The following is a 16736-nucleotide window of genomic DNA, read 5'->3' on the forward strand; positions in this document are numbered from 1 at the left end:
TGGACAGCAATGAGTGTACTATATATAGGATATGCTCATTACCTGCTAAAGCTGATACAACTAAGAGATTGTTGACATATGAAGGGCTTAGTTCAATAGTGGTACAAGTTCATTTTTGTTCATTGTGAGATACAGAGTCCTACAGTTAAATGAGCACCAAAAAATCTGCAGTTGAGATACCAGAAATATTTAAGTATATTAACTATATGGAGTTTTGCTATTTGGAGAGCAAAATAACTTTTGATGGCAAAGAAAACGTTTCTGAAGAAGAGAAATTTGTTAACATCGAGTATAGATTTAAGTGTCAGGAAGTCGTTTCTGAAAGTATTTGTATGGAGTGTAGGTATGTATGGAAGTGAAACATTGACGATAAATAGTTTGGACAAGAACAGAATAGAAGCTTTCGAAATGTCGTGCTACAAAAGAATGTTGAAGATTAGATGGGTAGATCACATAACTAATGGGAAGGTACTGAACAGAATTGGGGAGGAGTTTGTGGCACAACGTGACGAGGAGAAGGGATCAGTTGGTACGACATGTTCTGAGGCATCAAGGGATCACAAATTTAGCATTGGAGGGCAACGTGGAGGGTAAAAATCGTAGAGGGAGACCGAGAAATGAATACACTAAGCAGGTTCAGAAGGATGTAGGTTGCATTAAGCACTGGGCGATGAAGAAGCTTCGCAGGATAGAGTAGCATGGAGAGCTGCATCAAACCAGTCTCAGGACTGAAGACAACAACAACAACATATGGCTTCTTGCTAGAGATGAACCTTTCTTTCTATTTTTTGGATCATTAATTGCAGAAGCATTATATGGAGAAAAGTGGAGGTAATGGACTGTAGCACATTGAAATAAGCCCTTCATATATCATTCCCACATCAGAATTCTTAATAATCGATGAAGCCAAAAGGCAGCATGAGCAACTGTCTCTTGAACAATAACCCTGGGTACGGTAGGGCCACGGTGGGGTGAGTGGACTCCTATGGTGCTGTGAACCATTGGGGGCTACGGCGAGAACGAAGCCTCTCCGTCGTTTCCAAGTCTCATTTTTCATTCAGTACAATAGAATACAATGTATGTATTAAACTGGGGACCTAGAAACGACGTCAAGGCTTTCTCCCGCCGTGGCCCTCAGTGGTTCACAATGCTATGGAGGGCACAGCAGGCCACCCACTCCAAAGACGCCCCACACCGAATCTAGGGTTATTGTGCCGTTCGCATTCCAGGGGACCCCCCAACCCTCCCCCATGAACGTCTTATACCAGACGAGTGTAACTCCAATGTTTGCGTGGTAGTGCAGTTATGGTGTACGCGTACATGGAAACGACGTATCTGAACCAGCAACGTGGGCGTAAAGGAGCTGAACCGATGGCCGTTGCTTCAAAGGCTTCCATGAATATATCGGCTGCGAGCGTAGATAGGGGAGACCCCTTTGCTACGCCGTCTGTCTGATCGTAGTATTTTCCTTGCCATTTGAAGTACGTTGAAGTCAGGCACAACTCAACCAGGTCGCATATGTCTGGCGCGACATGTGGATAGTTTCATCTACTGGCACGTTCGTAAATAGTGATTTCACGTCAAAGCTGACCATGATGTCCGTAGGTAAAATTGTTTCTCCCTTTACGCGTTCTATAAAGCGTGTCGAGTTCTTCACATAAGAGTCCGTCTTGCAAACTAGACGTCTTAGTTTGCAGGCAAGGTACTTTGCCAAATGAACAGGGAGGATAGACACAGGCTGGCCCCATCTTGGCTGCCAGCAATCAGAGCCCCACAGACGGCACTGTCAACTCGAGGCACGGTCACCACCGCCGAGTAACGGCCGACGTCCAGCAGTTGGTAAACAGCAGCCAACCTCTCATTCGGCGGTGGCCACCAATCATGGTACATAACGGAAGAGCCAATACACAACAGAGGTCACGTTCTCCCTCCACCGCAATAACCTATTAAAAATAAAGTTCCCTCTCCTTCTTCCTCAAGTGACCAATGAAACTAACTACCTTCTTAAAATTATGACGTAATGGCATGCGCAGTGAACACTAACAACAAAATATAAAGGACACTGGATAGCTACAGGGTGTTTCAAAAATGACCGGTATATTTGAAACGGCGATACAAACTAAACGAGCAGCGATAGAAATACACCGTTTGTTGCAATATGCTTGGGACAACAGTACATTTTCAGGCGGACAAACTTTCGAAATTACAGTAGTTACAATTGTCAACAACAGATGGCGCTGCGGTCTGGGAAACTCTATAGTACGACATTTTCCACATATCCACCATGCGTTTCAACAATATGGCGTAGTCTCTGAATGAAATTACCCGAAACCTTTGACAACGTGTCTGGCGGAATGGCTCCACATGCAGATGAGATGTACTGCTTCAGCTGTTCAATTGTTTCTGGATTCTGGCGGTACACCTGGTCTTTCAAGTGCCCCCACAGAAAGAAGTCACAGCGGTTCATGTCTGGCGAATAGGGAGGCCAATCCACGCCGCTTCCTGTATGTTTCGGATAGCCCAAAGCAATCACACGATCATCGAAATATTCATTCAGGAAATTAAAGACGTCGGCCGTGCGATGTGGCCGGGCACCATCTTGCATAAACCACGAGGTGTTCGCAGTGTCGTCTAAGGGAGTTTGTACCGCCACAGATTCACGAAGAATGTCCAGATAGCGTGATGCAGTGATCGTTTCAGATCTGAAAAATGGGCCAATGATTCCTTTGGAGGAAAAGGCGGCCCAGGCCAGTACTTTTTGAGGATGCAGGGACGATGGGGCTGCAACATGGGGCTTTTCGGTTCCCCATATGCGTCAGTTCTCTTTATTGACGAAGCCGTCCAGGTAAAAATAAGCTTCGTCAGTAAACCAAATGCTGCCCACATACATATCGCCGTCATCAATCCTGTGCACTATATCGTTAGCGAATGTCTCTCGTGCAGCAATAGTAGCGGCGATGAGGGGATGCCGCTTTTGAATTTTGTATGGATAGATGTGTAAACTCTGGCGCATGAGACAATACGTGGACGTTGGCGTCATTTGGACCGCAGCTGCAACACGGCGAATGGAAACCCGAGGCCGATGTTGGATCACCTGCTGCACTAGCTGCGCGTTGCCCTATGTGGTTGCCGTACGCGGTCGCCCTACCTTTCCAGCACGTTCATCCGTCACGTTCCCAGTCCATTGAAATTTTTCAAACAGATCCTTTATTGAATCGGTTTTCGGTCCTTTGGTTACATTAAACCTCCGTTGAAAACTTCTTCTTGTTGCAACAACACTGTGTTCTAGGCGGTGGAATTCCTACACCAGAAAAATCATCTGTTCTAAGGAATAAACCATGTTGTCCACAGCACACTTGCAAGTTGTGAACAGCACACGCTTACAGCAGAAAGACAACGTACAGAATGGCGCACCCACAGACTGCGTTGTCTTCTATATCTTTCACATCACTTGCAGCGCCATCTGTTGTTGAAAATTGTAACTACTGTAATTTCGAAAGTTTGTCCGCCTGAAAATGTACTGTTGCCCCAAGCATATTGCAGCAAACGGTGTATTTCTATCGCTGCTCCTTTAGTTTTTATTGCCGTTTCAAATATACCGGTCATTTTTGAAACACCCTGTAGAACGCACCATTAGACCCAGAAGAAGGCCGCTGCAATCGTGGCTGAAACGTTGGTTGTTGTCGAGCACCAGTAGTTTTTTACATTATGACGCGGTTCCAAACCCAGGAACCTTTTATGTCGACCATACGTTTTCTGATTGGATGCGGCCCACCACGAAGTCTTGCCTTATGCCTCTTGTTCCTCTCAGGACAGCACTTGCGTACTACGTCCTCAGTTATTCTCCTGTAAGTACCACGCAAGTTATTCCCTTATCTCTTTACACATTTCCTCTCTTTTGCTCAGTGTTTTCCATACACCTCTACGTCTACATTAATACTCCGCAAGTCACCCAACGGTGTGTGGCGGAGGGCACTTTACGTGCCACTGTCATTACCTTCCTTTTCTGTTCCAGACGCGTATGGCTCGCGGGAAGAACGACTGCCCGAAAGCCTCCGTGCGAGCTCGAATCTCTCTAATTTTACATTCGTCATCTCCTCGGGAAGTATAAGTAGGGGGAAGCAATATATTCGATACCTCATCCAGACACGCACCCTCTCTAAACCTGGCGAGCAAGCTACACCGCGATGCAGAGCGCCTCTCTTGCAGAGTCTGCCACTTGAGTTTGCTAAACATCTCCGTAACGGTATCACGGTTGCCAAATAACCCTGTGACGAAACGCACCGCCCTTCTTTGGATATTCTCTATCTCCTCCGTCAACCCGATCTGGTACGGATCCCACACTGATGAGCAGTACTCAAGTATAGGTCGAACGAGTGTTTTGTAAGCCACCTCCTTTGTTGATGGATTACAGTTTCTAAGGATCTCCCAATGAATCTCAACCTCCTACCCGCCTTACCAACAATTGATTTTATATGTTCATTCCACTTCAAATCGTTCCGCACGCATAATCCCAGATATTTTACAGAAGTAACTGCTACCAGTGTACTTCGGCTCTGTTCCTTTTCGGTTTTCCCTCCGTGATTCGCGTTACCTGTCACCTCAGCGTTTACGAGACACTCTCGTGCCGCTAGACGTCCAGTCCAGTGTGACACCGTATCCCAGAACACGCGGTCCGCTGGCTGGTCACGATCTCCCGGGCCCACGGCAGGCTCCAGGTACGCCACAGAGTTCTGGCGGCGGCGCTGCATCGATCGAAGCTTCCTCCCCCACCACACCCCCAGGCCCGCCCCCTCCCCCATCCCCGGCGATGTCCCACCCACGCCTCTCCGCCTTGTGCTCGCTCAGCCAGCAGCTCTGTTTAATAATAGACCGCACAGAGATGCGGCTGCCGCGACAGCTAACGCCGACAGCGAAAAACGATTCTCCGGATTCCTCACTCCCTAGCCAGACAATCCTTTCCACCCCCTCTCACCCATCCCCCCCCCCCCTCCAGGGAGAGCTGTGCTCTGCCTTCCCCAGTCGGCGCAGCCCTTCAGCTCGGCTCGCCCCACCCCACTACTGGCCGATTTGTGCCGACAACTGACAGTTTAAACACGGCTACGAGCGACTGCTACCGCCAACACTGCTCTGGAATGCCTTCGCTGAATGGAGGTTTGTGTACACACACCTGCACTACTTCGCACAGTACGGTGCCCCACTGCAGACTCCTAACTAAGGTACGAGCATATGGGATTGGTTCCCAAGTATGTGAGTGGCTCGAATACTTCTTAAGGAATAGAACACAGTACGTTGTCCTCGATGGTTAGTGTTCATCGGAGGTGAGGGTATCAGCTGGAGTGGTCCAGGGAACTGTGGTAGGTCCGCTGTTGTTTTATATCTACATAAATGATCTTTTGGATAGGGTGGATAGCAATGTGCGGCTGTTTGCTGATGATGCTGTGTTGTACGCGAAGGGGTCATCGTTGAGTGACTAGGAGGATACAAGATGACTTGGACAGGATTTGTGATTGGTGTAAAGAATATCAGCTAACTCTAAATATAGATAAATGGAAATTAAAGCAGATGAATAGGAAAAATAGTCCTGTAGTGTTTGAATACTCCATTAGTAGCGTAGCGCTTGACACAGTCGCGACGATTAAATATTTGGGCGTAACACTGCAGAGCGATACGAAGTGGGACAAGCGTGTAACGGCAGTTCTGGGGAAGGCGGATAGTTGTCTTCGGTTCATTGGTAGAATTTTGGGAAGATGCGGTTCATCTGTAAAGGATGACCGCTTATAAAACACTAATGCGACGTATTCTTGAGTACTGCTCGAGCGTTTGGGATCCCTATCAGGTCGGATTGAGGGTGGATATAGACGCAATTCAGAGGCGGACTGCTAGATTTGTTACTGGTAGGTTTGATCATCACGCGAGTGTTACGGAAATGCTTCAGTAACTCGGGTTGGAATCTCTAGAGGAAAGGAGGCGTTCTTTTCGTGAATCGCTACTGTGGAAATTGAGAGAACCAGCATTTGAGTCTGAATGCAGTACAATTTTACTGCCGCCAACTTACATTTCGCGGAAAGAGCACAAAGATAGGAGAGATTAGGGCTCGTACAGAGGCATATGTGCAGTAATTTTTCCCTCGTTCTGTTTGGGAGTGGAACAGGGAGAGAAGATGCTAGTTGTGGTACGAGGTACCCTCCGCCACGCACCGTATGGTGGATTGCGGAGTATGTATGTAGATGTAGATGTAAACAGTCAGCCTACGAACGCCAATACAATTCTCAGGACGAAATTTTTGTGCTCCTCAGAGTCTGACCATGTTGTACGCAGCTCATACTGAGAAGAGTAAGCAACAATTTGTATCTTATTATTAATTTTTTAGAGAAACGAAGTGCGTTTACGAGATGTATTTGGAATGAAAGGAGCGATTGGGCAGGAAATGCAAACCAATGTGTAAATCCGATGCAACTTTGCACAGATGTGTGAGCAGTGTCTTTATTGTGCCTGTCGATCGCTTCACGCCGATCTTTTTAGTTCAGAGCGCCAAGGGGTCACGTAGAAATGCCTAAAACAACGTTGCCTCCCGCCAAGTACGTGTATCTGGTGAGAGATTTCGCCTGAAGCTATGCAGCCCACATAACATAAATGTCATGCTTTTTTTTCTTCAAGACAACATCCGCATTCTGCAGGGGCAATGAAAACACTGCTGCAGCTTTTTCGATGGAAGTGATCACCCACAATACAGCCTTTACTTGGCTCCCTCCGATGTTCGTCTCTACGCATGTGAACCACTGTCACAAACAACGAAAGGCAGACCAGCGTGGAGAACTGGTAGAGAGCACAGACGGCTGCTTTCTGTGATGAGAGTACTCCAAAGTTTGTACAACGCCACGACAAATGTCTAAGTCGGAGTGACGACTGTTTAGAGAGATAGCTGGAAGGTGTGGCTAATTTGAGAATACAAAATTTTTGATTTTCACTGTGGTTTCCATTTCGCGTTTTATCGGACCTTACTTCCCGAACAGCCTGTACATCTACATGATCACTCTGTGATTCACAAGTAAGTGCCTGGCAGAGGGTTCATCGAACCACTTTTAAGTAAGCAGCTTTTCTACTCTTCCACTCTGGAGCAGCGTGTTGGAAAAAACTAACTCTTAAATCTTTCCAAGCGATCTCTGATTCTTCTTATTTTATTATAACAATAATTTCTCTCTCTGTAGGTAGGCGCTAACAAAATATTTTCATACTTTTAGGAGGAAGTTCGAAAGTTCATGGGAAGGTACTACTGCAGCGAAAAAACGCTTTTACTTTAATGTCTGCCACCCAATTTCGTGTGTCGTATCCATGGCACTTTCTCCCCTATTTCACGAAATTGACCTTGAAATTTCCTGGCAGATTTAAACTGTGTGCCAGACCGAGACCCTAACTAGGAACCTTTGTCTTTCGCGTGCAACTGCTCAGTTTTTAGAGCACTGGCACGTGAAAGACAAAAGGTCTCTAGTTCGAGTCTCGGTCTGGCACACAGTTTTAATCTGCCAGGAAGTTTTATATCAGCGCACATTCCGCTGCAGAGTGAAAATTTCATTCTGGAAAAACTGACCTTTCTTAATCTCTTCCGTCAATCCTGCCTGATACGGATTCCACGCTGCACGGTATTACTCCAGAAAAGAGCGGACAAGCGTAATGTAAGCAGTCTCTTCGGTAGACCTGTTGAATTTTCTTTCTGCCTATAAATCGCACTCTTTGTTCTGCTTTTCCCACAACAGTGTGTATGTGATCTTTCCAATTTAAGTTATTCACTGCTGTAATCCTCAAGTACTTAGTTCACAGCCTCTAGATTTGTGTGATTTACCGTGCAACCGAATTTATTCCGTAATCCTTTTATTACTTATGTGGATGACTTCCCAAATTTTTATTATCTATAGTAAATTGCCACTTTTTGCAGCATACAGATATCTTGTCTGGGTCATTTCGCAATTGGTTTTGATCATCTGATAACTTTACAAGACAGTAAATGACATCAACATCTACAAATAATCTAAGAGGGCTGCTCATATTGTCTCCTAAATCTTTTATGTAGATCAGGAACAGCAGAAGGCGTATAGAACTTCGTTGTGGACGGTCGGACACTACTTTTGTTTTACTCTATGGCTTTCTGTCAGTTATTACGAACTGCGACCTATATGACAGGAAAACATGAATGCAGTCACACAAGTGAGATGAAGCATCATCGTAATCTACAGACTTATCTCTCACTTTTCAACATAGTCGCCGTTTCAAAATCTTAAACATAGCTCCGAAACAGCACTGTGTAAATCTGAAGAGGTTAAAAAATCAGCTAACCAGCTGCAAACAAAGGTTTTACAATGGAGGCTTTCACGACCTGATGACATAGCTGCTGGTAAACCTTTTTGGATGTGAGGTCGTGGTCCAAGAAACTCTTCTGTTCGTGACGTTTCGTCCAGAACTACGCTAGACATCCTCAGAGGCGCTCCCCCGCTGAGTCTTGCCGACTGACAGGGCGGGCGTCGCGACATTTATAGTGTAGGAAAGGGGGCGTGGTCGAAATAACATGAGCAGAGATAATCCTTGTCAAAGATAAAACAGTATAGCGATTCTGCACAGCTATTTTCTATATTCACTAAGTTTCATTGCCTCTCCTCTTCTATTAAAATTATCCAGATGCTTATGCATTTCAATGGCTTCTCTACATAGTCGTGGATAATAATTTGACGTTGTAGATAAAATGTCTGTTTGAGAACACTTCGTGGTTTCCTGACTGAAGAGCATGCTCTGCTACAGCTCATTTCTCTATTTTTCCTAGTAGGCAAAGACTTTTGTGCTCTTTTAGCCGTGTATTTAAGCTCCTCTTGGTAGCTCCAATAAAATCTTTATCACAGGTACACGGAATTTTGTATACACCACATGTCGACAGAGGATGGCATTTATCAAATGGCTCTAAGCACTATGGGACTTAACATCTGAGTTCATCAGTCCCCTAGACTTAGAACTACTTAAACCTAACTGACCTAAGGATATCACACACATCCATGCCCGAGGCAGGATTCGAACCTGCGACCGTAGCAGCAGCGCGGTTCCGAACTGAAGCTCCTAGAACCGCTCGGCCACAGCGGCCGGATTAGCGTTTATCCTTCACAGATCGGAGTACTTGACTTATTTTCTTTGTTGGTCTAACGACCGGTTCGATGTCATGTTTTTGTAAAATCTTACCGATTTGATCCGTTACTTTAAGTCGTTGTGGTTCATCCTTGTCCTTCGGTCTTCTCTTCCTTAGTCGCAAAATTCTCTTTACGTCTTTCTCGGAGTAGCCATCATTCTCGAAGGCCTATTTCAGATGTTTTATTTCAGTGTCCAGGTGTTACGATGTGTATATCCGTTCGGCTCTATACACAAGACTTTTAATGACACTTCTCTTTTGTGATCGGCATTTTTATGCAAATACCTTTCCGTATGTGTTACTTTCCGAAAACTTTCTGATCCAAACTTTCATCGGACCGTATCATATCTGAAACTTCCAAGAAAGATATTATGTTATAATTTTCCATTTCCTTGGTGAATTGGATTTTTGGTTTATATTATTTAGATGACCAAAGAATTCGTCCGAAGCCTTTGTACCATGGGAACGAACCATAAATGTGTCATCTATAAACCGATACCAGTGAGATGGTTTCGTGTTTGCATTGTCCAGAGCTTAACACATACGGAAAGGTACATTTGCATAAAAATTCCAATCACCATCCACAACAAGAGAGAGGTGTCATTAAAAGTCTTGTCTATAGAGCCTAACGGATACGCACATCGTAACACATGGACGCTGAAATAAAACGTCTGAAACTGGCCTTCGAGAAAAAATGGCTACTCAGAGAAAGGGAAAGAGAATTTTGCGACCAAGGAACAGAAGCCCGAAGGACAAGGATGAACCACAACGACGGAAAAATTCAGTTTCTCTCCCTTTTCTTCAAAAAAGTAACAGATCATATAGTTAAGATTTTACAGAAACACGACATCAGACCGGTCTTTAGACCAACAAAGAAAATAAATCAAGTACTCCGATCTGTGAAGGATAAACGCCCTCGACATGTGGTGTATACAAAATCCCGTGTACATGTGGTAATTTTTTGTAAACGCCCTCCTCTGTCGACATGTGGTGTATACAAAATCCCGTGTACATGTGGTAATTTTTTTATTGGAACTACCAAGAGGAGCGAAATTACACGGCTAAAAGAGCACAAAATTCTTTCCAGACTAGGAAAAACAGAGAAATCAGCTGTAGCAAAACATGATCTTCAGTCAGGAAACCACGAAGTTTTCTGAAACAGAAATTGTATCTACAGCGTCAAATTATTATCCATAACTATGTAGAGATTTATGTAGAAATTTATGTAGATTATGTAGAAATTTATAAGCATCGGCATGATTTCGATATAAAAGAGGAGGCAACGAAACATAGTGACATATGGGCAGTATCTGTGCAGAAACTCTAGATAGTATTATGTGCCCGCATCTCGTGGTTGTGCGGTAGCGTTCTCGCTTCCCACGCCCGTGTTCCCGGGTTCGATTCCCGGCGGGGTCAGGGATTTTCTCTGCCTCGTGATGGCTGGGTGTTGTGTGATGTCCTTAGGTTAGTTAGGTTTAAGTAGTTCTAAGTTCCAGGGGACTGATGACCATAGATGTTAAGTCCCATAGTGCTCAGAGCCATTTTTTAATATTATCTTTGACCAGATGACAATGGAGTTTTATCTTTGACAAGGATAATCTCTGTGTTATTTCGACCACGACCCCTTTCCTACAGTATACATGTCGCTCTCGGACGTCCGAGCAGTCAGTCGGCGCGACTCAAGAGGAGGAGCGCCTCTGAGGATGTCCAGCGCAGTCCTGGACGAAACGTCAGGAACAGAAAAGTTTCCTGGACCACGACCTCACATGCCGGTAGGTTTAGCAGCATCTAAACAAAGGTTTACTAGCCCTCCACCTAGGTTTTTATATTTGTAAAAACCTTCATCTGAAGAAGATATTTTTGCAGATACCGAAAATTAAGTCAAGGTCTAATGAACCTTTGTTTCGAACTGGATGGCTTATTTTTCAACCTCTTCATAGTCGCCAATCCTTTGTGCACATTTTCCCCATCGTGCTGCAAGTTTGAAAATAGCCTTACGACGGAACTCCGTTCTGGCTGCAGGAAGAAACAGACCCACTGCTTCCTGAGCATTCTTTGTAGTGTCGTTGTGTAGGCCTTGCATCTGTTCCTCTGCATATCCAAAAAAAGATGTTAGTCGGAGTGTGCCAAGTGAAATTTATAAGCATCGGGATGATTTCGATATAAAAGAGGAGGCAACGAAACATAGCGACATATGGGCAGTATCTGTGCAGAATCTCTAGATAATATTATCTTTGACCAGATGACAATGGAGTTTTCTCTTTGACAAGGATAATCTCTGCTCCTCACGTGTTATTTCGACCATGACCCCTTTCCTACAGTATACATGTCGCTCTCGGACGTCCGAGCAGTCAGTCGGCGCGACTCAAAGGAGGAGCGCCTCTGAGGATGTCCAGCGCAGTCCTGGACGAAACGTCAGGAACGGAAGAGTTTCCTGGACCACGACCGCACATCCCGATAGGTTTAGTAGCATCTAAACAAAGGTTTACTAGCCCTCGACCTAGGTTTCGATATTTGTAAAAACCTTCATCTGAAGAAGATATTTTTACAGATACCGAAAATTAAGTCAAGGTCTAATGAACCTTTGTTTCGAACTGGATGGCTGATTTTTCAACCTCTTCATAGTCGCCAATCCTTTGTGCACATTTTTCCCATCGTGCTGCAAGTTTGAAAATAGCCTTACGACAGAACTCCGTTCTGGCTGCAGGAAGAAACAGACCCACTGTTTCCTGAGCATTCTTTGTAGTGTCGTTGTGTTGGCCTTGCATTTGTTCCTCTGCATAACCAAAAAAAGATGTTAGTCGGAGGGTGCCAAGTGGTAACTGTAGGGAGGATGAGCAAGAACTTCCCAACCGCATGTTTTGATCTTCCCAATTGTGAGACGCGAAGTGCGAGGACATGCACTACCAAGACCTTTCCAAGTCTCAAGCTTCTGTGATGTATATACAGGGTCTCCCAATACTGACAAACTGTAGGAAAAAAGTCAATAAACATGGAATCTGAAGACCTATGAGCGCTTGTTCAGTGGGAAAGATACATTTCGTACTTGTCAAGATGACCAAGTGCTCATAACTTTTAAAGTATGCTTTTTAGATCCAGTACCTACGAGGCATTTTTTTTCTTGTTTTGGTAAACACTTCAACTCCAAAAATACTGAAAGCAAAGACCTTGCAGTAGAAGAAATCTGTTTCTTGGTGTTGATGATGAACAAGTGCTCATACCTCTTAAATTATGCATTTTAGGGCCCATGTTTACTAGACGTTTTTACTTATTTCTGCATAAAGAACCTGTCCCTAAGGCCTGTCACCGTTTTTTTTGGGAAACCCTGCATATTTACAGGCGCCGACGCCTATAACTTTGACGCACTGTGCCGTCGTTGGAGGACATGGGTTCCTGTTTTTATTTATTTATTTATTTATTTATTTATTGTTCCGTGGGACCAAACTAAGGAGAAGTCTCCATGGTCATGGAACAAGTCAATACATGAAATTATAACACGATAGTAGAAACAGATAAAATGAAATATAAGAAACATATTCAGGCGACAGTTCGTTGGTTTAAATAAAGAAAATCAACAATGACACACTGGAATTTGTTTAATTTTTTAGATCTTCCAGGAGCTCCTCGACAGAATAGAAGGAGTGAGCCATGAGGAAACTCTTCAGTTTAGACTTAAAAGAGTTTGGGCTACTGCTAAGATTTTTGAGTTCTTGTAGTAGCTTATTGAAAATGGATGCAGCAGAATACTGCACCCCTTTCTGCACAAGAGTAAAGGAAGTGCATTCCACATGCAGATTTGATTTCTGCCTAGTATTAACTGAGTTAACGCTGCAAACTCCTGGGAATAGGCTAATATTTCAAACAACAAACGACATTAAGGAAAATATATACTGTGAGGGCAATGTCAGAAATCCCAGACTATTGAATAGGGGTCGACAAGAGGTTCTCGATCTTACGCCAACATTAGCTCGAACAGCCCGTTTTTGAGCCAAAAATACCCTTTTTGAATCAGAAGAATAACCCCAGAATAATACCATACGACATAAGCGTATGAAAATATGCAAAGTACACTACTTTTCGTGTTGAAGTGTCACTTATTTCAGATACTGTTCTAATGGTAAATATAGCAGCATTTAGTTTCTGAAGAAGATCCTGGACATGGGCTTTCCACAACAGCTTATTATCTATCCGAACGCCTAGGAACTTGAACTGTTCCGTCTCGCTTATAATATGTCCATTCTGTCTGATCAAAATATCGGTTCTTGTTGAATTGTGAGTTAGAAACTGTAAAAACTGAGTCTTATTGTGATTTAACATCAAATTATTTTCCACAAGCCATGAACTTACTTCATGAACTACATTATTTGATACTGTTTCAACATTACACACAAGATCCTTCACTACCAATCTGGTGTCATCAGCAAACAGAAATATTTTTGAATCACCTGTAATACTAGAAGGCATATCATTTACATAAATAAGAAACAGCAGTGGCCCCAGCACCGACCCTTCGGGAACCCCACACTTAACAGTGCCCCATTGGGACTGAACATCACTACCACTGACAATATTGCGGAGAATTACCTTCTGCTTTCTGTTCTTAAAGTAAGAGGCGAACAAATTGTAAGCTACTCCCCTTACTCCATAATGACCCAACTTCTGCAGTAATATTTTGTGGTCAACACAGTCTTCGTTAAATCAAAGAAAACTCCTAGCGTTCGCAACCTTTTATTAAATCCGTCCAAAACCTCACAGAGAAAAGAGAATATAGCATTTTCAGTTGTTAAGCCATTTCTAAAACCAAACTGAACATTTGACAGCAAATTGTGTGAATTTAAATGCTCCAGTAATCTTGTATATACAACCTTCTCGATAACTTTAGCAAACACCAATGGCATAGAAATAGGTCTACAATTGTCAATATTATCTCTGTCTCCCTTTTTATAAAGTGGCTTCACTACCGAGTACTTTAATCGGACGGGAAACCGACCACTCCTAAAGGAAAAGTTACAGATGTGGCTAAGTACTGGGCTAACATACATAGACCAATACTTCAGTATTCTGCTAGATACCCCGTCATATCCATTAGGGTTCTTGGTCTTTAGTGATTAACTCAATCTCCCTCTTATCAGTATCATGGAAGAGCATTTCAGGTAACAGTCTCGGAACACTTTTTTCTAAGAGCGCTATATGATTCCCTATTGGGACTAGGTTTCTATTTAGTTCACCTGCTATATTCAGAAAGTGATTATTAAATATTGTACATATATGCGACTTATCAGTAACACGGACATTCCCACTATGCACTGATTCTATATCCTCGACCTGTCTCTGCAGACCAGCCACTTCCTTTACGACTGACCATATGGTTTTATTTTATCCTGATACTTAGTTATTCTATCTGCATACCACATACTTTTTGCCTTCCTAATAACATTTTTAAGCACCTTACAATACCGTTTGTAATGGGCTGCTGCATTTAGATTTTGACTGTTTCTAACATACTGATATAATTGCCACTTTGTTCTACAAGATATTCTTATCCCTCTAGTCGGCCACCCAGGCTTCCCGTTTGTGCTAGTATCCTGTTTTGAACGTTCTAACGGAAAGCAACTTTCAAAGAGCACGAGAAAAGTCTCGAGAAAAGCATTATATTTATCGTCTACTGTATCAGCGCTATAAACATCTTGCCACTCTTGTTGCTTGACAAGGTTTACAAAGGTCACTACAGCAAATGGATCAGCTTTCCTAAACAGCTGATGACTATATTTAACACCTGTTGCAGCACAAAAATCTTTTAGAGTTAAAATTTGTGCATCATGATCTGAAAAGCCATTCACCTTTTTGCTAACAGAATGCCCTTCTAGTAATGAGGAATGAACAAAAATGTTGTCTATGGTTGTTCTACTGTTCCCTTGCACTCTCGTTGGAAAGAATATGGTTTGCATAAGATTATATGAATTAAGGACGTCTACCAGCATCCTTTTGCTTGAACAATCACTTATACAATTAATATTGATGTCACCACATATAACGAACTTTTTGTATTTCCTATAAAGTGAACCAAGAACCTCCACTAGCTTTAGGAAAAATGTTGTGAAATCAGAGTCTGGGGGTCTATAAATAGCAACTGTTAGAAGTTTAGCTCCATTAAATTTAAGCACACCTGCACAACATTCAAACACCTTTTCAGTGCAGTACTTTGAAACATCAATTGACTCAAATGGGATTCCGTTTTTCAGATACATGGCTACTCCCCCACACCGCAAAGAGCTCCTAGAAAAGCTGCCAGCCAACCTGTATCCTGGTAGAGGAAGCCTCTGAATTATCTCTTTATTTAAGAAGTGTTCAGATACACAAATAATTTCAGAGTCAACATCTATAAGCAATTCACTAACTTTATCTCTAATACCTTGTATATTTTGATGAAATATACTAATTCCCTCATTACTCGGATACCTAAGCTTTGTCAAAAGTGGTTGCTTTGTTAGAGACACTTCCCTTAAGCAGGAATACCTATCAGCTGACTTCAATCTAAAAAAAGGTGTAGCTCTAACACCCACGACTGCAGGAATTTTCCCATGAGTGATCCCACCAACCCCACCTATGCTGTCACCTATAAGCTCTGCTAACCTTCCCTTCCCATACCTGTTGAGGTGCAGGCCATGTCTAATGAAACCCGTCCTGCTGATAGACTCCACCGGCACCACTGAAATGTGACCCATGCTTTCTGTTATCAGCGCACTCTCAAGTCTATGTTATTACGCCTGACGGCTGTATTAAGATGAGGCCGATCGTGACGCTGAAACAGTTCCACGAAATGCACATTCGTGTTGCCAGTGTGAGTGGCTATCTTTTCCAGGTCACCATCTATGTCATACTCCCCATCCCTATCAATACTATTACCAGCCCCACCCACAATCACTACCTCATCCTCTTTAGTAAAATCCCTACATAACCCCCCTATGTTAAGTCACCTGAGCCAATCCTGCATTAGGCTTCACAATGCTGGTGACCTGGTACCCACTCCCCAAAACTTCCTGCAACTGCTGGCCTACACCTCTACCATGAGAACTACCTAACAGCAGAACCTTCTTCTTCCTCTTCGACTTTGCAAACTGTTCTAGCCACCGTAACTACTGAGGTTTGTTGCATACTTCCTACATCCACAGCTACTAGAGATTCTTCTCCACTAGACTCTGACAGTTGGTCGTATCTATTGCAAACACCAGTAGTAAAGCTATCTGAAAATCTCCTTCTCCTAGCAGATCCCATACCAACAGCCAGCTCCCATTCCCCAACCGCCGGCCGCGGTGGTCTAGTGGTTCTAGGCGTGCAGTCCGGAACCGCGGGACTGCTACGGTCGCAGGTTCGAATCCTGCCTCGGGCATGGATGTGTGTGCTGTCCTTAGGTTAGTTAGGTTTAAGTAGTTCTAAGTTCTAGGGGACTGATAACCACAGCAGTTAAGTCCCATAGTGCTCAGAGCCATTTTTGAACCATTCCCCAACCCCCTTCTCCCTCCTCATCCTATCTAGCTCCTCCTTTGCGTTTTTCAGCTGCACCTGA

The 16736-nt window shown here is 43.7% G+C and overlaps 1 protein-coding gene across 1 annotated transcript in view; it reads right to left on the bottom strand.

Moving 5' to 3' along the window:
• LOC126291593 (neuroglobin-like) overlaps positions 1 to 16736 on the bottom strand; it is an 804393-nt gene that overhangs the window by 324714 nt on the left and 462943 nt on the right. The window lies entirely within an intron of this gene.

The sequence above is a fragment of the Schistocerca gregaria genome, chromosome 9 (assembly GCF_023897955.1).
Source record: "Schistocerca gregaria isolate iqSchGreg1 chromosome 9, iqSchGreg1.2, whole genome shotgun sequence".
Classification (NCBI taxonomy): domain Eukaryota; kingdom Metazoa; phylum Arthropoda; class Insecta; order Orthoptera; family Acrididae; genus Schistocerca; species Schistocerca gregaria.